We start from the raw sequence: 22,363 nt of genomic DNA on the forward strand, positions 1-22,363 counted from the left end.
AAGGAGAGCATAGGAAAAATGGATAAAGGCTCCTAATAACGTGACTTAGACCGGAGTGAACAGGTACACATACCTCTCAGTGGTGGTGCAGGGTATCAGGTATAGGCCCCAGGGAGGAGTGCGTCTCATATACTAGTATTTATGCCATGTTCCCTATAGGGTTTTCCATAGAGCCCTACAGGGACGGTTTTTTTTTTGTTTTTTTTTTGTTTTTTTTTTTTTCCCTTGAATATCCACAGGGCCTTAATGGTCAAGTCCCTTAGGCTACATAAAGGTAATATCATTGGAATGCTCTGCACACTATATGTACCTTATATTGGTGTTATCCCTTTATGTATGTACATTTCTAATTTTTGCAACATTTGTCTATAGAGGTTGTGATCCTGAAACTACTGAGAATCTTTCAGCGGAACCAACATACTATTTGGTTTATACCCTTATAATATAATCTAATACGCGGCTATCATATAGCAATACAGGTATTCCTTACCTTTTAAAATCTATTTTCTATGGAGAGCCTGTATATATCCCTACACTAGTACATGTAATACACATATCTTGTACTATTCACGGTATATAAACTCACCCTTTTTTCTCCAGGCACCCTTGCCTTTTCATGAATCTGAGGCAACTGAAAACCCTTCAGTGAGGGCATTCTACTAACCCTCACTACACTAATTGGGGCTTTTCCAGCAGCGACTCAGGTAGTGACATCCATTCTTTTTAAACTTTTCCTTTTCTCTCTTCTCCTTTTCTCTCTCTCTCTCTTTTTTGTCTATCAGAACATGCAGTGGTTACGGATGTGTGTCCTGTATTTCACATCTTCTTTAAGGTAGTACCACTTACCACCTACTCATTATTATACCATTTATCCTAGTCTTTATGTTTCTGAGGCAACTGAGAATCCTTTGATATAAGAGCCCCTTTCACCTAAATTATGGAGTGACATCCATTAGCTATTACTGCGTAGGGGTACAGGTAGTTTCATTTTTTCTTAATTCTTCTTGGTCTCACGGCCCGTTTTGTCACAGCCCATGTGTCATAATAATTCCTATACCATTTATTTTAGATTCTACCCATCACCATTCACCAATTCCAGTTTTGGAATAGGCTCGCATTGTCTACATTAGAAATTCTAAGTGCATAAGGTACTGAGGCATATATATGTTCACACTGCTATATTGAACACAGTATGAAGATCGAGTTCTTTTCTCATAACCAGGTCTCTATGATTTTGACATGATGTGTGTTCATTCTTTTGACTATGTAGGATTACAAGTTTTTCCATATTGGCGATGACGCTATACAATTGAACACACACCACCCTGTTACTCATATAGGTGTGTATCCATTGTGCTTGACTTTGTTTTGGTTATTTCATTTTTATTATTTTATTATTTTATTTTTTATTTTTTGAATAGTCTCTCAGATGGGCCGTATGGGAATTTTCTGTTTCCCTTTGTATAAATGCATCCATTATGTTTTTTAGAAAAAATTCTTGCATGTGCATCATGGTTACTTGATTTATTGTACTATGATATACTGGATTATTATGTTGTACTAATTACATGTTTATATGATTTTGTAACCCCCTATGATCTTAGATAACCATGTCCATGATTAAGACCTGAAAATAAGGTCGAAACGTCGGACGATTTATCATCCTTTTTTTGCACTAATAAAAGAATTTTCAGCATTCCAAGGAGTCTTTTATCATCTTATTGATCACTATAGTGTGCCAGAGCTAAGTTTATTATATTGACTTCTATTTTTTCTGAGCACCTACTGCGTACACAGTGAGCCAGACATATTCTATTACAAGAGAAGTAGTGGTGACTGGGCATCTGGTACTGGGGCACAGCGACAGACATAAGGTCTCTAAAATCCTATGTGTCCACCAGGCGGAAAGGCAGCATTTCGGTAGCCAAGAGCTTACAGAGGGATAAAGTCAACCTCTTAGCTTTGTCATAGAAAATATAAAAAAGAAAAAGTTTTTCCAGCTTACCCAATATATTGTAGGATCAAGCTGCTATGACTATAGAGGCTCTTAGCACGGATATATGGTAGAAGCTCTTACCAGCACAAATAGAAGAGAGAAATCCAGCGAGCCAAAGTTGTAGTACATAAAAAGTTTCTTTAGTCTTTATTTCAATAATATTAAAAGAAGTCTTTGTCCATAGCAGCATAAATGATGACAGACAGAGGTAGGAAAAGTTGCTGCACGGCTGTCGTGCGCCAACAGCAACTTTTCCTACCTCTGTCTGTCATCATTTATGCTGCTATGGACAAAGACTTTTTTTTAATATTATTGAAATAAAGACTAAAAAAACTTTTTATCTACTACAACTTTGGCTCGCTGGATTCCTCTCTTCTCTTAGCTTTGTCATGGGTCGCAGGAAATGGCCTTTTATTTGTCCACATCTGAGGGACATAGATCTGGCTGCTGTGTGTAGACGGTGGTGAGTAGGGTGTCCGTGAAAAAATGCAGGTTTGTGAGGAAAGTGCAGGAGTAGACATGATGTTGCCTTCATCCAACGTTGATGCCATCGATGTCTGAGAGAGCTGTACACACGCACTTGTTTCCCCTTCCAAACCAAATGACGACCTACCAAGCAAACTGCCTGTTGCGGTTACAGTGGTGGAAGTTGTGGGTGGAAAACCAGGTGTGACAGCTGTCCCCACAGTCCTAGAAGATGAAGAGTGCGCGGATGCACTTGAAGGGGCAGGCGGTGGATGGTTCGCTCCGCTAGACCGCATTGCAGCACGGTGAGCTTCCCACTGGGACATATGATATTTATTCATGTGACGATTCATGGAAGCAGTTGTCAAACTCCTGAGGTTTTGCCCTCTACTAACATAATTACGACAAATTTTACATATCACATGATTTGGGCGATCTTTTTCTATGTCAAAAAAGGTCCAGGCTAGGGAAGGCTTAGAGGGAATGCGACCTGCTGAGCCCCCCCCGACTAGTGCTCAGAGGCAGAGTGGTGGCTGAGGATGCAGTTGTAGACGTGCTACCAGTACTACTCCTCTGTCCAGGAAGGCGCAAGGTAACATCGTCGTCAGTAGCATCCTCCTCCACCGCCTCTGTTGACCTCCTCGAGTGCCTGACTGTGGGTTGACAATAGGTGGGATCTAGAACTTCCTCATCAAGCGTTGTGATTGCACTCCCCTCAACCTCAGACCGAGTCTCTTCCTGACGTGAACCAATATTTAAGTTGTCATCCCAATCTGGTATCTGCATCTCATCGTCATCACTATGTTCCTCATTGTCTATAACAACAGGTGTTACAGTTTGTGAATAAGGGTCAACATTATGCTCAGAAACTTGGTCCTCACGGCCTGAATCAGAGTCACAAAGGTTCTGGGCATCACTGCAGACCATTTCCTGGTCTGTACTCACTGTAGCTTGGGAGCAGACCTCTGATTCCCAGGCTATAGTGTGACTGAACAGCTCTGCAGACTCAGCCATCTCAGTTCCACCATACTGTGCAGGGCGGATGGAGACTTCAGAGCTGGGAGAAAGAAAGTGTGATTGGGATGACAACTCAGAGGACTGGTGTTTTTTGGATGCGGTAGTTGAGGTGGAGGAGAGAGCACTTGTTCTTGTTTTGGCCATCATCTACCTTTGTTCCAGTTGTTCGTGTCCATAAAAAAGGGAGCACATCGGATTGTTCACGGTAAGTAGTAGACATCTTACTTTTGCTGGAAGATGGTCTATCTTCAGCAGATGTTAATGGAGCTTTGCCACCTTTGCCATGGACAAACCCTTTTATTCCTTTTCCAACACGCCTCTTCCCCTTTCCACATCAGCATCTGTCATTTTGCCACTCATTTTGATTGCGACAAGATTGTGCACTTAAAATGTGGTAGTAAAAATTGAGAGGGGGTGTAGATTGCAGCGGTGGTCTATCTTTATTAACAGCAGAATAAACAACAATAACTATCCCTGACAATGCAACTACGGCCCTTAAACTGGCAGCATAGTTTGCTAGTATAATGGCTTAGTAACAATGAGTTTGAGTGTGCAATGCAGTGGTGCTGCAAATAGCTTTGCACCAGTGGGACACTAATGGAAGTCCAACAGCCACTTTTAGGATTCCACTAAGTTTACTCAGTGTTTGCTGGTATAATGGCTTAGTAACAATGAGCTTAAGTGTGCAATGCAGTGGTGCTGCAAATAGCTTTGCACCAGTGGGACACTAATGGAAGTCCAACAGCCACTTTTAGGATGCCACTAAGTTTACTTAGTGTTTGCTAGTATAATGGCTTAGTAACAATGAGCTTGAGTGTGCAATGCAGTGGTGCTGCAAATAGCTTTGCACCAGTGGGACAATAATGGAAGTCCAACAGCCACTTTTAGGATGCCACTAAGTTTACTGTGTTTGCTAGTATAATGGCTTAGTAACAATGAGCTTGAGTGTCCAATGCAGTGGTGCTGCAAATAGCTTTGCACCAGTGGGACACTAATGGAAGTCCAACAGCCACTTTTAGGATGCCACTAAGTTTACTCAGTGTTTGCTAGTATAATGGCTTAGTAACAATGAGCTTGAGTGTGCAATGCAGTGGTGCTGCAAATAGCTTTGCACCAGTGGGACACTAATGGAAGTCCAACAGCCACTTTTAGGATGCCACTAAGTTTACTCAGTGTTTGCTAGTATAATGGCTTAGTAACAATGAGCTTGAGTGTGCAATGCAGAGGTGCTGCAAATAGCTTTGCACCAGTGGGACAATAATGGAAGTCCAACAGCCACTTTTAGGATGCCACTAAGTTTACTCAGTGTTTGCTAGTATAATGGCTTAGTAACAATGAGCTTGAGTGTCCAATGCAGTGTTGCTGCAAATAGCTTTGCACCAGTGGGACACTAATGGAAGTCCAAAAGCCACTTTTATGATGCCACTAAGTTTACTCAGTGTTTGCTAGTATAATGGCTTAGTAACAATGAGCTTGAGTGTGCAAAGGGCAGGAGGGTACAGTGGCAGGGTTGTGGGTCAGTGTACAGGAAAGGAAGCCTCACTTTCTATCCCTCCTAATGGGGAAATGCAGCGAGGAAGTCCCTGACCTTAGCTACACAGACGCTGTTATCTGTAGCTGTTAAAATCTGTTTCCACGGATCTGACTGTCACCTATGGCTCTGAGCCTGCTGTTATTAGCCCTTACAAGGGCTAATAGAAACTTCTATCCCTTTTCTGTATAGCGCTGTGTGTAGAGCGTCCACAGCAGTATCGGAGACAGGAGCTACCCCAGCGGTGACTGACACCCAGACGCAGAAGAGATAATGGCGTCTGGACGGGCAGATACCCGTTTTTATAATGCAGGGACATGTGACATGGGCATCCTATCACACATGCCGTTGCTTCTCTGGCTAAAAGTCCACTTAGCTGTCTGTTTGTCTGGGATTGGCTGACATGCTGGCCCGCCCCCCACTACACGTGTGCGCTTAGGGAAGGAAGACAAGGAAAAAAAAAAAAGATGGCGATCACCATTATCCCAGCAGCAGGGATCTGAATGCGCTGTTCCCGCACACTATACACTGAAATTTCATAATAGTGACTTACACTATTACAGCGGAAAGCCAGCTAGTAATTAGCTGCTTCTCTTGCTAAAAGTCCACTTAGCTGTGTGTGTGTGTCTGGGATTGTCTGACATGCTGGCCCGCCCCACTACACGCGCGCGCTTAGGGAAGGAAGACAAGGGAAAAAAAAAATGGCGATCGCCATTATCCAAACAGCAGTGATCTGAATGCGCTGTTCCCGCACACTATACGCTAAAATTTCATAATAGTGTGAGTCACAGAGTGACTTACACTATTACAGCGGAAAGCCAGCTAGTAATTAGCTTGTCTTTTTGCTGCTAGAACCGTTCTCGAACGTAACTAGAACTATCGAGCTTTAGCAAAAAGTTCGAGTTTTAGTTCGAACTAGAACAGCTCCCAAAATCACTCGAACCGCGAACTGGAGAACCACGAACCGCGAACCGCGCTTAACTCTAGTCATGAGTGTTCAATGACTTTGCCACTCCAGTCATAGACTGTGCAGACTAGGCAATGGTGTAGTGCCAGGGTTCTGGGAGCAAGAGATCTACGCCTGTCTGTCATTTTGCTGTTTCTGGTGAAGGTAGAAATATTGGTTCAGGCCTCATTACAAGGCCGGTCCCATGCATCCCTGTTGCGGTGTTACACTATTTGTAGTTTGTGCCAATTGTTGCCACTTTTCCTGTTGTCTGACCTTAACTTTTTGAAATGTGGAGACTCCAAGTAAGGTCTCCAAATTGTTTTTTGTCTGTAGTGCCAGGTTTCTGGGAGCAAGAGGCCTATGCCTGTCACATATGCATCTCTTCATTTTTTAAAATGAAAATGCCAGTTCACATACTGTGTGTTGCATGGACCATACTTCCCTGATGAGCAAACACACTATGAGGAAATAGGTGGCGGATTTGATGCCACTCTCCTGTTGCTTGACTGCAATGTTTTTCAATATCAAGACTCCAAGATGGGTCTCTAAGTTGTGTCTTGTCTGTACTGGCAGGGGTATGGGAGCACCAGCTCTACACCTGTCTCTTATCCACCTCTGGTTCTTATGTCAAAATTCTAGAAAGCTAATGGCTATGCAAAAACAGTGGTGCTGCACTGTAAAATATATTTTTTGGTGTTTTCTTTCGTTCTTTTAGCCTTTTATTGAATGCAGTAGAGTTCATAAAGGTTCAGCGAACTTTGAAATATTTGCTTATCTCTAAAATTGTTTAAAATTGAATACCTCGTCTTTTTTATAGACTCCTCCGCTGATATCCAAACTTCATGTGCGATACTTTTTTGGAGCTACCCATGTCAATTGTGGCCAGAAGGATAACTTTGGTAATGAATATACTCTCCAGCTTATCTAAAAATTCAGTAGTATCATGCGTATAAAAAGGAAGCTTTAAGACATGTCGGTGAAGGGCCTTATTAAGATTGGTGCTGCTGCCCAATGCCCAATATATTCAGTTTACACTTTAAGGGTTCCATATTTTTATGTACCTTGGGCAATAAGGAAAATGGTGGTTTAGTAGGACACCTTGGTAACATAATTTAAACTTCTTTTCAGACAGTAGCTGTTGATTTAAGTCACTCATCACTACAAGATTCACTCTCATAATAATGTTTGAAGATAATGATTAGAGATGAGCGAACCGGCCGTGGTTAGGCTCGAGTTCGGTTCGTCGAACGGGGGTCCCATTCGAGTTCGGTTCGGCGAACGTTCGACGAACCGAACTCGAACCGAATAGTAAACAATGGCAGGCAATCACAATCACATAAAAACACCTAGAAAACACCCTCAAAGGTGTCCAAAAGGTGACAAACAACTCACAACACAACACAAACACATGGGAAAGTGACAAGGACATATATTCATGCGAAAAAAAAAGAGCTGGACAAGGAAAAAGAGGAGGAGACACAGATATAGGAATGGCACGCCCTTCTAAAATCATGTAAAACACCACAAGGTGACTCCAAGAGGAGTTCTCCCTTTTTTCCAAAAATTGGGCCACACACACACCCACCCCTTCAGTGGCAGCACTTGTGCCCCAGTTGTACACTTCACAGCTAGATTTGCATCAAGCACATTCAAAAATACGCCATCCTGTTCCGTGCTCAGGATTGCACCGGGGTAAGTAGCAAAGACTTTGCTGAACCATGACTTTTTCATCTTGGCTCCTTTTAAAAAACACAGCAAGCAAGGGTTACTCCAAGCGGAGTCTCCCTTTTTTTCCAAAAATTGGGCCACACAGACACTCAACCCTTCAGTGGCAGCACTTGTGCCCCAGTTGCACACTTCACAGCTAGATTTGCATCAAGCACATTCAAAAATACGCCATACTTAACCGTTTCCAGGATGACCCCGGGGTAGGTAGCAAAGTCTTTCCTGATCCCAGATCTGTTCATCTTGGATCATTTTTAAACAATGTAAGCAAGGGTTACTCCAAGCGGAGTCTCCCTTTTTTCCAAAAATTGGGCCACACAGACACTCACCCCTTCAGTGGCAGCATTTGTGCCCTAGTTGCAAACAGGATGTTTTGATTTGCATCAAGCACATTCCAAATCCACAAGCATTTACTCCCGCCATCTGTAGTAAATTCCTTGTGGATCCATGACTTGTTCATTTTGATGAACGTTAGTCTGTCCACATTGTCACTGGACAGACATGTGCGCTTATCTGTCAGCACACACCCAGCAGCACTGAAGACACGTTCAGAGACAACGCTGGCAGCTGGACACGTCAAAATCTCCAAGGTGTAAGTAGAGAGCTCTGGCCATTTTTCAAGATTTGAAGCCCAAAATGAGCAAGGTTCCATTTGCAAAGTCATGGCATCTATGTTCATTTGGAGATACTCCTGTATCATCCTCTCCAGCCGTTGACTATGTGTCAGACTTGTTGTCTCTGGTGGCCTAGATACGGTGCTACTGGTACGGGTAGACTGTTGAAGATGACGAGACCGTCCCATGTTTGTCAAGTTACAACTGGGAGATTAACTCCCTGCACCTGCACGGTTGTTTGGTGGAAAAGCCGAGCTAAGATCGAGTAACAGCTTCTGCTCATACTCCTGCATACGTGCGTCCCTTTCTATGGCTAGAATTTTGTCACAAAATTTGGACTTGTACCGGGGATCTAATAGTGTGGCAAGCCACTAGTCATCATCACTTCTAATTTTGACAATACAAGGGTCATGTTGGAGGTAGTGTAACAAGAAGGCGCTCATGTGTCTTGCGCAGCCATGCGGACCAAGTCCACGCTGTGTTTGTGGCATAGAGGTGCTAACCATTCTTTCTTCCTCTGACATCTCCCCCCAACCTCTTTCAACTGAAATTTGACCAAGGTCTCCCTCATCCGCTGAGTCTTCCATGTCCATGGACAGTTCGTCCTCCATTTCTTCATGTTCTCCTACACCTTCCTCTACATTTCGCCTGCTACCATGTGCTCTTGTTGATCCCTGTCCCCCATGGTCTCATGCCTGCCGCGTTGGTGATGACGAACGTCTGGACCTTGGTGATGTTGTTGTGTCTTGAATATGAATCCTCCTGTAGTTCCTCACCTTCCTGTTGTCCCACCCCCTGACTCCGAATAGTGTTTAGCGTGTGCTCCAGCATGTAAATGACTGGAATTGTCATGCTGATAATGGCATTGTCAGCGCTAAACATATTCGTCGCCATGTCGAAACTGTGCAGAAGGGTGCATAGGTCCTTGATCTGAGACCACTCCATCAGGGTGATCTTCCCCACCTCTGCATCTCGTTGGCCCAGGCTATACGTTATGACGTATTGCACCAGGGCTCGGCGGTGCTGCCACAGTCGCTGTAACATGTGGAGAGTTGAATTCCAGCGTGTCGCCACATCGCATTTCAGGCGATGAACTGGCAGGCCGAAAGACTTCTGGAGTGATGCAAGTCACTCAGCTGCGGCGGTTGAACGGCGGAAGTAAGCAGACAGTTTTCGTGCCCTGGTCAGAAGGCCATCTAGGCCGGGATAGTGTGTTAAAAATTGCTGGACAACAAGGTTCAACACGTGAGCCATACAAGGCACGTGTGTCACCTTGCCCAGGCGAAGGGCCACACTCAGGTTTGCAGCATTGTCGCACACGGCCTTACCAGGCTGCAGGTTGAGTGGAGACAACGATTTATTAAACTCAGTCTCCAGAGCTGCCCACAACTCAGCCGCTGTGTGACTCCTATTTCCATGACATGTCAAGCTAAAGACCGCCTGATGCCGTTGCGCTCTGCTGCCAGCATAGTAATGAGGGGTGCGTGATTCCTTCTGCGCAGTGAGAACGCTGGTGGCCTGACCAGGCAGGCTTGGGGCGGAGGTGGAGGACCCAGATGAGGTGGAGGAGGCAGAAGCAGTGGCGGAACTTGGACAGACAGAGGATTGACACACAAGTCGTGGGGATGGCAAGACTTGTGCAGCAGACCCTTCACCATCTATCACCATAGTTACCCAGTGCCCTGTCAGCGACATGTAACGTCCCTGTCCATGCTTACTGGTCCAAGTATCGGTGGTCAAATGCACATGCTGGTGTAGCGCGGGCACACCTTTCTTAGAGAAGTAGTGGCGACTGGGCATCTGGTACTCGGGCACAGCGACAGACATAAGGTCTCCAAAATCCTGTGTGTCCACCAGGCGGAAAGGCAGCATTTCGGTAGCCAAGAGCTTACAGAGGGATAAAGTCAGCTTCTTAGCTTTGTCATGGGTCGCAGGAAATGGCCTTTTATTTGTCCACATCTGAGGGACAGAGATCTGGCTGCTGTGTGTAGACGGTGTTGAGTAGGGTGTCCCTGGAAAAATGCAGGTTTGTGAGGAAAGTGCAGGCGTAGACATGATGTTGCCTTCATCCAACGTTGGTGCTATCGATGTCTGAGAGAGCTGTACACACGCAATTGTTTCCCCTTACAAACCAACTGACGACCTACCAAGCAAACTACCTGTTGCGGTTACAGTGGTGGAAGTTGTGCGTGGAAAACCAGGTATGTCAGCTGTCCCCACAGTCCTAGAAGATGAAGAGCGCACGGATGCACTGGAAGGGGCAGGCGGTGGATGGTTCGCTCCGCTAGGCCGCATTGCAGCACGATGAGCTTCCCACTGGGACATATGATATTTATTCATGTGACGATTCATGGAAGAAGTTGTCAAACTGCTGAGGTTTTGCCCTCTACTAACAGAATCATGACAAATTTTACAGATCACATAATTTGGCCGATCTTTTGCTATGTCAAAAAAGGACCAGGCTAGGCAAGGCTTAGAGGGCATGCGACCTGCTGAGCCCCCCCGACTAGTGCTCAGAGGCAGAGTGGTGGCTGAGGATGCAGTTGTAGACGTGCTACCAGTGCTCCGACTCTGTCCAGGAAGGCGCAAGGTAACTTCGTCGTCGGTTGCATCCTCCTCCACCGCCTCTGTTGACCTCCTCGAGTGCCTGACTGTGGGTTGACAGTAGGTGGGATCTAGAACTTCCTCATCAATTGTTGTGTTTGCACTCCCCTCACCCTCAGACTGAGCCTATTCTTGCCCTGACCGAATATTTAAGTTGTCATCCCAATCTGGTATCTGCGTCTCATCGTCATCAGTATGTTCCTCATTGTCTATAACAACAGGTGTTACAGTTTGTGAAAAAGGGTCAACATTATGCTCAGAAACTTGGTCCTCATGGCCTGAATCAGAGTCACAAAGGTTCTGGGCATCACTGCAGACCATTTCCTGGTCTGTACTCACTGTAGCTTGGGAGCAGACTTCTGATTCCCAGGCTATAGTTTGACTGAACAGCTCTGCAGACTGAGCCATCTCAGTTCCACCACACTGTGCAGGGCGGATGGAGACTTCAGAGCTGGGAGAATGCAAGTGTGATTGGGCTGACAACTCAGAGGACTGGTGTTTTTTGGATGCGGTAGTTGAGGTGGCGGAGAGGGCACTTGTTGGACCACTTGAGATCCATTCAAGCATTTTCCTTTTTTGGCCATCATTTACCTTTGTTCCAGTTGTTCGTGTCCGTAAAAAAGGGAGCACATCGGATTGTCCACGGTAAGTAGTAGACATCTTACTTTTGCTGGAAGATGGTCTATCTTCAGCAGATGTTAATGGAGCTTTGCCACCTTCCCCACGGACAAACCCTTTTTTTCCTTTTACAACACGCCTCTTCCCCTTTCCACCAGCATCTGACATTTTGCCACTCATTTTGATTGCGACAAGATTGTGCACTTAAAATGTGGTAGTAAAAATTGAGAGGTGGTGTAGATTTCAGCGTTGGTCTAGCTTTATTAACAGCAGAATAAACAACAATAATTATCCCTGACAATGCAACTACGGCCCTTAAACTGGCAGCATAGTTTGCTAGTATAATGGCTTAGTAATAATGATTTTGAGTGTGCAATGCAGGCAGACGTGCTGCAAATATCTTTGCACTAGTGGGATAATAATGAAGTCCAACAGCCACTTTTAGGATGCCACTAAGTTTCCTCAGTGTTTGCTAGTATAATGGCTTAGTAACAATGAGCTTGAGTGTGCAATGCAGGCAGACGTGCTGCAAATATCTTCGCACTAGTGGGACAATAATGAAGTCCAACAGCCACTTTTAGGATGCCACTAAGTTTCCTCAGTGTTTGCTTATATAATGGCTTAGTAACAATTAGTTTGAGTGTGCAATGCAGAAGTTCTGCAAACAGATTTGTACTAGTGGGACACTAATGGAAGTTCAACAGCCACTTTTAGGATGCCACTAAGTTTCCTCAGTGTTTGCTAGTATAATGGCTTAGTAACAATGAGTTTGAGTGTGCAATGCAGGCAGACGTGCTGCAAATATCTTGGCACTAGTGGGACAATAATGAAGTCCAACAGCCACTTTTAGGATGCCACTAAGTTTCCTCAGTGTTTGTTAGTATAATGGCTTAGTAACAATGAGTTTGAGTGTGCAATGCAGGCAGACGTGCTACAAATATCTTTGCACTAGTGGGATAATACAGAAGTCCAACAGCCACTTTTAGGATGCCACTAAGTTTCCTCAGTGTTTGCTAGTATAATGGCTTAGTAACAATGAGTTTGAGTGTGCAAAGGGCAGGAGGGTACAGTGGCAGGTTTGTGGGTCTGGGTAGAGGAAAGGAAGCCTCCCTTTCTATCCCTCCTAATGGGGAAATGCAGCGAGGAAATCCCTGACCTTAGCTACACAGACGCTGTCATCTTGTGTAGCTGTTAAAATCTGTTTTCACGGACCTGACTGTCACCTATGGCTCTGACCCTGCCGGTATTAGCCCTTACAAGGGATGAAAGAAACTTCTATCCCTATTCTGTATAGCGCTGTGTATAGAGCGTACACAGCAGTATCGGAGATAGGAGCTACGCCAGCGGTGACTGACACCAAGACGCAGAAGGCAGATAATGGCATGCTGGAAGAAAATGTCCGTTTTTATAATGCAGGGACATGTGACATGGACATCCTATCACACATGCCGTTGCTTCTCTGGCTAAAAGTCCACTTAGCTGTGTGTGTGTCTGGGATTGGCTGACATGCTGGCCCGCCCCACTACTCGCGCGCGCTTAGGGAAGGAAGACAAGGGGAAAAAAAAAAATGGCGATCGCCATTATCCAAACAGCAGTGATCTGAATGCGCTGTTTCCACACACTATACACTGAAATTTCATAATAGTGTGAGTCACAGAGTGACTTAATAATAATAATAATAATAATAATAATAATAATAATAATAATAATAATAATCTTTATTTCTATAGCGCCAACATATTCCGCAGCGCTTTACAATTCAGGAGGCTCATATACATATACATATCATATACATAAACATATACAAACAAGTAACAATTATAGAAAATACAATATTTAAAAGGAAAAATGGCAACCCTGCTCGTGAGAGCTTACAATCTACAATGAGATGGGGGGAGGGACAAGGTTCAAGTGCTTATTTACAATGACAATCCAGCCATATCATGGGGGATAGATAATGGCTTCTTGGACCAGTTGGCTAGAGCGGTGAGATGCATTTGGGTGCCATGGAGCTTGACGTGGGGTTATGTTCTGAGAAGTTGTAGAGTGATTAGATGAAATTAGTTTGGCTAGGGAGTGTGATAGGCCGCCCTAAAAAGATGCGTTTTTAGGGAGCGTCTGAAGTGGAGTAAGTGGTGATTTGTCCTAAATTCTTGGGGTAGAGTGTTCCAGAGGTTTGGTGCAGCTCGGAAGAAGTCTTGGATTCGGGAGTGGGAGGTTCGAATTAGTGTGGATGTTAGTCGAACGTCATTTGCAGAGCGTAGAGAACGGGTAGGATGATAGACAGAGAGGAGGGTGGAGATGTAGGGGGGTGCCGCACTATTGTAGGTGACTTACACTATTACAGCGGAAAGTCAGCTAGTAATTAGCTTGTCTTTTTGCTGCTAGAACCGTTCTCGAACGTATCTGGAACTATCAAGCTTTAGCAAAAAGCTCGAGTTCTAGTTCGATCTAGAACAGCCCCCAAAATCACTCGAGCCGCGAACTGGAGAACCTCGAACCGCGAACCACGCTCAACTCTAATAATGATCTGATTAATAGATAATTTTCATAGGGTTTGTTGTTCCACAGTAGTTAGGAAACATTATCATTCTGGACAATCAACTTGTTTAGTTCCTCTGTAACTATCATACTAAAAATCTCAGTACTAGAGAGCTTATCAGCAGGGGGCATGGTAGTACCGTGAAAGGTCCTGTGCCTATATTATGTTGGCTTTCCTCATTAAGATCTGCTAGGGTTTTTTGACATCTCCAACTGTTCAGGTGACACTCAAGTTAAGGCATTGTGTTTTGTCATGATTTAAAAAAAAAACAAAACAAAAAAAAAAAAACTATGGCAGTTTGATTTTATTGCAAACATGCTAATATTTTTAACCCCCTAAGAGGCATTCAAATTAGTTGCCGGTAGAGTGGAAAATTCCCTACGAAATAGAAAACTCATTGTTGTTGATAGTATGTAGAAGGACAAGTTAATAATTTGAGGTTGTTCTGTTTTCCACACTGATGTTTGAAATGTTCTGTTATTTTTCTCGTAAGTGTTAGGAAGTCCCCTCCCTCTGTCCTAAAAAATGTTGAGGAATAGGATCCCAGGGATGAGGAATGTGAGAATGATGTCTTGTTGTTTGGTGGATTGTTTTGTAGCTTGTTTGTCCAGAGTCCAGACATCTTTGATATCTCCTCCCCTATTTTTTGTTTTGGTATATCTAGTATCATTTTATCTCCTTGTGTGTCAGATGATTCCTGAACTGAAGATAAAACATCAGTGGTAACACTCTATTGTCATCAGTCAGAAATCATTTTTCTCTGTTTTTCTTAAACCTACTGTGATTAAAGATAAGCAAGTACCGTAGTATTCGTAATCGCTACACCCATAATGAATACTTTGTAATACTCGCGTATTCGGTCCGAATAATAAATACAGTGCAAGTCAATGGGAAATGCGAATAATTTTCTGCTGGACCCAACAAAGAGTTCTGGGGACCTCAGAAAAAGGCTGAAATGGATGGGAAAGTGATGAAACTGAATGGGGAGAGCCTGGAAAATATGCCTGCATGCATTTCTGACTCACATATGGTTTCTGGGAATGAGGATGTCACAGTGTTACGCCACTTTTACAGATATACAAGAACACTTACCAAACCTAACTTAAATTCATAAACTTTTTGGCATGTAAAATGCAAACAGTTTTTCCATCATAATCACTTGTATATAAAGAAAAATAAACCAGAGAATAAAAAAAAATAACTTTTAGCATTTGTTCACACGTAGTGTTATGGCTTTTTTTTACTTTTACAATTTGGAGGGCCATGACATACATTTTGTAGGTTCCCCTGTCAAAAATAATTTCGAGTTAGCTATTCACCAGCACTTTACAAGGCCAGCTAGAACGTGCCCATTAGTATGTAGATCTTTTACCTTAGGAGCCTCCAGTGGTCCTGTAACACAGGTTTTGGAGAGACTACTGTTACTTATACATTTGGGAGATTCATCCCTGAAACTCAGATAGGAGAATACATATTAAAAAGGAGCCAAGACAAATGATATGTGCACACACAGAATGTGGTGAGCCTTCCTCATAAAGATGGCTGCAGCCAAGGTGCAAGATGTTGATGTAACAGCCACTCAACCTCCACACTAGAGGGGAGGGGCGGCTGCTTAGCATAAGACATGCACACTAATAAGGCTTGCACTGGGAGCCCATCTTATAATGAGTGAAATGCACAGTGTCTGAACTGTAACTTATAAATGACGTCAGAAACCCAGGTCAGGCGGGCAAAACAGCACTATATAGGTGCATCTCGCACGGATACACAAGATGCACAGTGTCTGAATGAAGGCCTATAAATGACGCACAACACCAGGTCCAGGCGGGTCAGTTAGCACTATATGAGTACATAACACATGACAGGCTCACCATTTAACCACCTGAATTCAAAAGGTACACACACATCCTGCAAAAATGGATAAAATGTGCCATACCTCAAATAGTGACATATTAGTTTATATTTTGGCCCAAAATATGTAAGCTCGCAATCCGTTCATCAAGGATTCTCACACTTGCGAGTCCCTACACTGAATTAGTTAGAAAAACCACAAAGAACTATATCAAAAAAACACCAAAAAGGAGCCAAGACAAATGATATGTGCACACACAGAATGTGGTGAGCCTTCCTCATAAAGATGGCTGCAGCCAAGGTGCAAGATGCTGATGTAACAGCCACTCAACCTCCACACTAGAAGGTTTTTCTAACTAATTCAGTGTAGGGACTCACAAGTGTGAGAATCCTTGACGAATCCTCCCATCATCAGTCACAGGAGACATATAACCCCAAGCTTGGCCACTCTGAGCATCTATTTTTTACGTATCTTTTGGTTGGCTTTGGCCTCTCACAGTGCAGCATTAAAGAGGGACGTGAGGAGGTGGCGTGCATTGATGCGCAAGTATTTGAGGACCTACAGCCAAAGGAAAGCCACTATGAGGAACTTGATTTACTGTCTCCAAAGGTGGAGGTTGATGATAATGAGACACAGTTGCCATCAGGTCAGCCTACAATCTCAATTGGGAAGGAGCATGAAATAGAAGACGATATTGTCTTTGATGAGTCCACTGATCTGACATGGACCGTTGACATGCATAGCCAGCACAGCATCAAAGAGGAAGATGGACATGTGGCACCAACACAGGCACCAAGGGGGTAGTGGTTTGCCCAGAGTGAGAACTGGGTTAACTGTTCAGAAGAGCACCCCCACTTTGGCCCAAGTCAGGGAAAGGGGGCGTTCAGCCACTGTCTGAAAGTTTTTTCTGAAAGTCCTTCAGAGAAAAACATTGTAATCTGAAGCATCTGCCCTACAAAGGTGAGCAGAGGCCAAGCCAAAGGCAACGTGATCAGCACCAGTATGCCGAACCACATGGCAGCCAAGTACCTTAATAGTAATAATAATAATAATCTTTATTTTTATAGCGCCAATATATTCTGCAGTACTTTACAATTCAGAGGTTCATTTACAAGCAAGTAACAGTTATAGAAGATAAAATAATTATAACAAAAAAGACAACCCTGCTCATGAGAGCTTTCATCTACAATGAGGTGGGGGGAAACAAGGTAAAGGTGAACTGCTCATTTGCAATGACAATCCAGCCATCTCAAAGAAATGGGGGACAAATAAAGGCTGCCTGAACCAGTCAGCCAATCTTTCAATCTTTGAGATGCGTTTGGGTGCTGTGGATTTTAATGGAGCGTTATATTGTGAGAAGTCGTGGAGGGACTATGTGAATTTAATTTGATTAGTGAGTGTGATAGGCCACCCTAAAAAGATGTGTTTTTAGGGAGCGTCTGAAGCTCAGTAAGTTGTGGTTTGCCCTATTTTCTTGGGTCAGAGCATTCCAGAGGATTGGTGCAGTTCACGACATGTCTTGGATCTGGGAGTGGGAGGTTTGGATTAGTGTGGATGTTAGTCAAACGTTTTTTGCAGAGCATAGAGAACGGGTAGTGTGATAGACACAGATGAGGGTGGAGATGTAGGGGAGTGCTGCACTTTGGAGAGCTTTGTGGGTGAGAACACGCAATTTGAATTGGATCCTGTGATTTATGGGCAGCCAGTGCAATGTCTGGCACAGACAGACAGATCTGAGTAACGGTTAGCCAGATAGGTGACCCTGGCTGCAGCATTAAGGGTATGTGCGCACGTTGCTTTTTACCTGCTTTTTACCTGCTTTTTTGCTGCTTTTTCTTCTGCGCTGTTTAATGCCAAAATGGATGTGTTCTTCTATTCAAGCAAAGTCTATGGGAATTTGGGTTTCTTGTTCACACTGTGTTGTTCAAAATGCTGCCTTTTTGTGGCAGAACTTTGGTCAAAAACTCAGCTTTGCAGTGCAAAACCCAAATGGCAAAAACAATTGACATGTTGCTTCTTTGAAAAGCTGAGTTTTTGACCAAAGTTCTGCCACAAAAAGGCAGCATTTTGAACAACATATGTGAACAAGAAACCCAAATTCCCATAGACTTTGCTTGAATAGAAGAACACATCCATTTTGGCATTAAACAGCGCAGAAGAAAAAGCAGCAAAAAAGCAGGTAAAAAGCAGGTAAAAAGCAACGTGCGCACATACCCTAAGGATGGACTGTAGAGGAGAGAGTCAAGTTAGGGGGAAACAAATTAATTGAGAATTATAGTAATCAAGGTGGGTGTGGATCTTGAGGTTCTTGAGGTGCAAGAGACAGGAGAAGGCAAGAGATTGTATATAGGAAGTGAAGGAGAGATCAGTGTCGAACTTAACTCCCAGACAGCGAGCCTGCTGCCTAGGAGTTATTGTGATACCACACACAGAGAGGGAGATATTAGGTTTAGGGAGGTTAGAAGATGGAGGAAATAGAAGTAGTACAGTGTTGTTAAAGTTAAGTTTCAAATAGAGAGCAGACATGATGTTGGAAGCTGCAAACAGACAGGAGATGGGCAGAACGCCAGGGTACTAAATTTGTAGCTGGTGGTCAAACCACTGCCATGTCGCCTGTGCTACATCCTTCACTATCTGCAAAACCGGAGGAACTGGAGAATGAGGCAACAGACATATGCAAAAATTATCATTTTATTCATTAAAATACATACAAATTGACATAAGGATTATATTGCATGGGTGGAAGAAGTCGACCCAGCAGTGAGACATAAAAGTAGGAGTAAGGAGAGAAGAGGAGGGGGGAAATGGTGGGGCAACCTGCCGACCAGGACCAACCAAATTATGGTTAAAGATTATTATAGTGCCACCACTCACAAAATTGTCATGTGGTGAATTGTGACAAGGAGAGCAGACCGGGCAGTATGATGGAATTCAAAAATAATCTGCAGAGTGCATGTACCTATGTTAATGTTTCCCCCAGGGACACGCCGCAGTCCTAGGGAAGTCAACTGGGTCGCCGCACGGAACCACAGGCGAGGATAGCCTAAATGGGGTTGTATCAACAACAATATATGTATATTAATAAATCCAAGCCTGGTGCACCGCGCTATCGACGCAGTATGGAGGGAACAAGGGCTCCTATAGTAAGAGTGCGGCAATGTGATACTGGGAGGACTGCAGAACCATGCACCTGTGTATATGCAACATCAATATGCAAGGTGATGCAATTGATTCTAGTGCCCGTCAGGACTGATCAGCCAAAATATGGCATATGTGCTGACAGCGCGCAGCTACAGGGAGCCGCAGAGCAAACAGTGAAGATCAATGTATAGGTAAGATCACTGTGCAGCAACCCGGAGCAGCACGCAGTCAGACAGTGCCTTTCCCATGGTGGAATAATGAAAATAAGAATACCTGTTGGTTGGTACTGGGGGCAGGGAAAACAGCCTCCTGACAGCTGTTTCGCAGCGTTGCTTTTTCGGAAGGAGGTAGGCATGTAAAGTGTATGCAAAACTTTATAGGAAATAGATAAGGTGTGTGGAATTAAACACTAATCGCGATCATGCATCTGCGCATGCGCCGGCGTCCGAGTACGGAAAGCGAGGGAGAGCAAAAACACCGCTGTGTGCGGCGCACGCGCGGGGCCATGGGACGCGTCACCATGGTACCCGCGCGTGCGCACCAACGGGCCCGCTCTCCGTCGCCACCCGCAGTCAGAACGCCGGAGGACGCGCGTGACCGCTCAAGGGTGAGTGACAGGAAGTGAATAATAGTACAACACGTGACAATGTACATAGAGATACACATGAGAGGCGAGCAGGGAGTTGCTGTACAAAGGACCACACGTTCAACGAAGAGATTCATAAAAAACTTGTATAATCAATAGATAATATGTACAAGACCTGTAAGAATAGAAAAGAAGGGAGGATAAAAACAATTATTAAAATGATGTAAAGCATACAAAAAATAAGAGCCCCACAAGAACACCCCATATGACAAATAATATGATATCAGTAATATATATATCAGTAGCAAAACATTATTAGCATAGCGACCCGAAAGAAAGAGGAGGAGGGGACGGCATAAAGGAAGCACAGAAGGATAAGACAAATTGGATGGATAAAATCCATGATTAGGATTTTATTGCATAAGCAGACAACCGCAAGGTATCCTAACCAAACACAGGAGAAAGATTGGGCCGTATAATTACAGGAAAGGGGCGAAACTGACTACCTCGTTTAAACCGAAAGGAACGAGGGTGTTCAGGGAGACGATCCACTTGGACTCCCGCTGCGCAAGACTCTTCCGTAGATCGCCCCCCCGAATACCCCCGTGGATAACATCAATGCCCCTGACCTGCAAGGATTTAGGGCTACACTTGTGAACAGCCCTAAAATGGCGGGGCAAGGTTTTCAAGAGGGTGACGTCTTCCACAGTGGCGGCAGCAATAATATCTCTCACGTGCTCCCTGACTCTAATGCGGAGCTCACGGGACGTGAGCCCCACATAAATCAGGGAGCACGAGCATGTTGCATAATAAACTACATGTGTAGTACTGCAAGTGATGTAGTCATTGATAGAAAACGTTTTTTTGCCATCAGACGAAGTGAAAGAGGACACCCTGATGATGTTAGCACATGCGGCACAATGGCCGCATGGAAAACAGCCCCGAAGTGGGCCCCTGGAACTAAAGGGGTTCTGTCTAGGAGGGACATAGTGGCTCTTGACGAGAAGATCCCCCAGGTTTTTTGCCCGCCTAGCCGTCATGAGAGGTCTCCTAGGAAGCACTGCAGCCAATGTTGGCTCCGTAAAAAGTACAGACCAGTGCTTCTCCAGGATTCCCCTCATCGTGTCCCACTCGTGATTAAAAGTCCCAATAAAACGGATCTGATTGTCCATGGTTGGCCGACGTTGTTTATATTGGAGCAGGTGTTCCCTGGGGTATTTTTTGCACGTAGATAGCCTTTCTTGATACATCTATTGCTATACCCCCTCTCTCTAAACCTGCATCGGAGATCGGACGACTGGGTTTCAAAGGTGGAAGAAGAAGAACAGATCCGCTTCATCCTCAAAAACTGTCCGGTCGGGATGGCGCGTATGGTTGAAATGGTATGACCCGAGGATGCGTGTAGGAGGGCATTGACCGACGTATCCTTGCGGAAAACATCAGTCTGGATCCCCCCCGCCGCATCCGTATAAATATTAATATCAAGGAAATCCAAGCTGGTATTACTGGATCTATAAGTCAACTTGATATTAAAAGGATTGATGTTAAGGTCATCCATAAATTGATCGAGCTGCCCGACTGTGCCCTGCCAAATGACAAAAATGTCATCAATATAGCGGAGCCAGCACTGCACATGGGAGCTCCCCACAGCACCACCATCACCAAACACCAACCTCTCCCAGTATCCTAGGAAGAGGTTGGCGTAGGCAGGTGCGCAGGAAGCGCCCATGGCAGTGCCGCGCCGCTGTAAATAAAATACATCTTTAAAAACGAAAAAATTATGAGTCAGGGCAAAGTCGAGCAGCTCCATCACAAGTGAAACCATGGCGCCATCGAGACCGGAGGTTGAGAGGTAGAAGCGGGCTGCCTCCAGACCGTCAGCATGTCCGATGCAGGTATAGAGAGACTCCACGTCGGCACAAACCATGATCATGTCCGAATCCATAAAGATGCCATCAAGATGCCTCAGGACGTCCGTGGTGTCCTTGACATAGGAGGGTAAATTTTCAACTAAGGGTTTTAAATAAAAATCAATAAATTTACAAATAGGTTCACATAACCCTCCTATGCCGGACACAATCGGACGTCCCGGGGGGTTGAGGGCATCTTTATGGATTTTGGGTAGAAGATAAAAAGTGGGAACACGTGGACAGCTAGTGAGCAACCCCCGAAGCATCTTCTCGTCAATAATCCCCTGGTGATGGGCCTGTGTAAGAATCTTCCTCAGAGCAACAGAGAAAGCGGTCAAAGGATTATGAGTGAGACGAAGGTAAGTTGATTTGTCCCTCAGCTGCCTTAATGCCTCTTTCTCATATTTCTCTGTTGGCCAGATTACTATGTTGCCCCCCTTGTCCGCTGCCTTGATCACAACATCATCATAACCTTGTAAGAGAGTGACCGCCGACCTCTGACGGTGAGTTAAGTTATCATATTTTCGTCTGGATGATACTTTTTTGAGGTCGTTGGTCACTAATCTAAGGAAAATGTCGATGGCCGGACAGAGGGACAAGGGGGGAAAACGTGTGGACTTGGGCCATAAGAAATCAGGTGTCCTACCTGGAATGGAGTTTTGTTCATCCAGGAGATCCTGTAAGTCCTGAAGGGCGCCCCTCTCGGTTTCGTCCAAGTCGCTCAACTGTTGCTTCCTTGAGTATAATTTTTTGAAAAGCAACTTACGGGCAAATAAATTAATGTCCTTCAGTGCTAAAAAAAGATTGAAGGAA

The sequence above is a fragment of the Anomaloglossus baeobatrachus genome, chromosome 3, assembly GCF_048569485.1.
Source record: "Anomaloglossus baeobatrachus isolate aAnoBae1 chromosome 3, aAnoBae1.hap1, whole genome shotgun sequence".
Taxonomy (NCBI): domain Eukaryota; kingdom Metazoa; phylum Chordata; class Amphibia; order Anura; family Aromobatidae; genus Anomaloglossus; species Anomaloglossus baeobatrachus.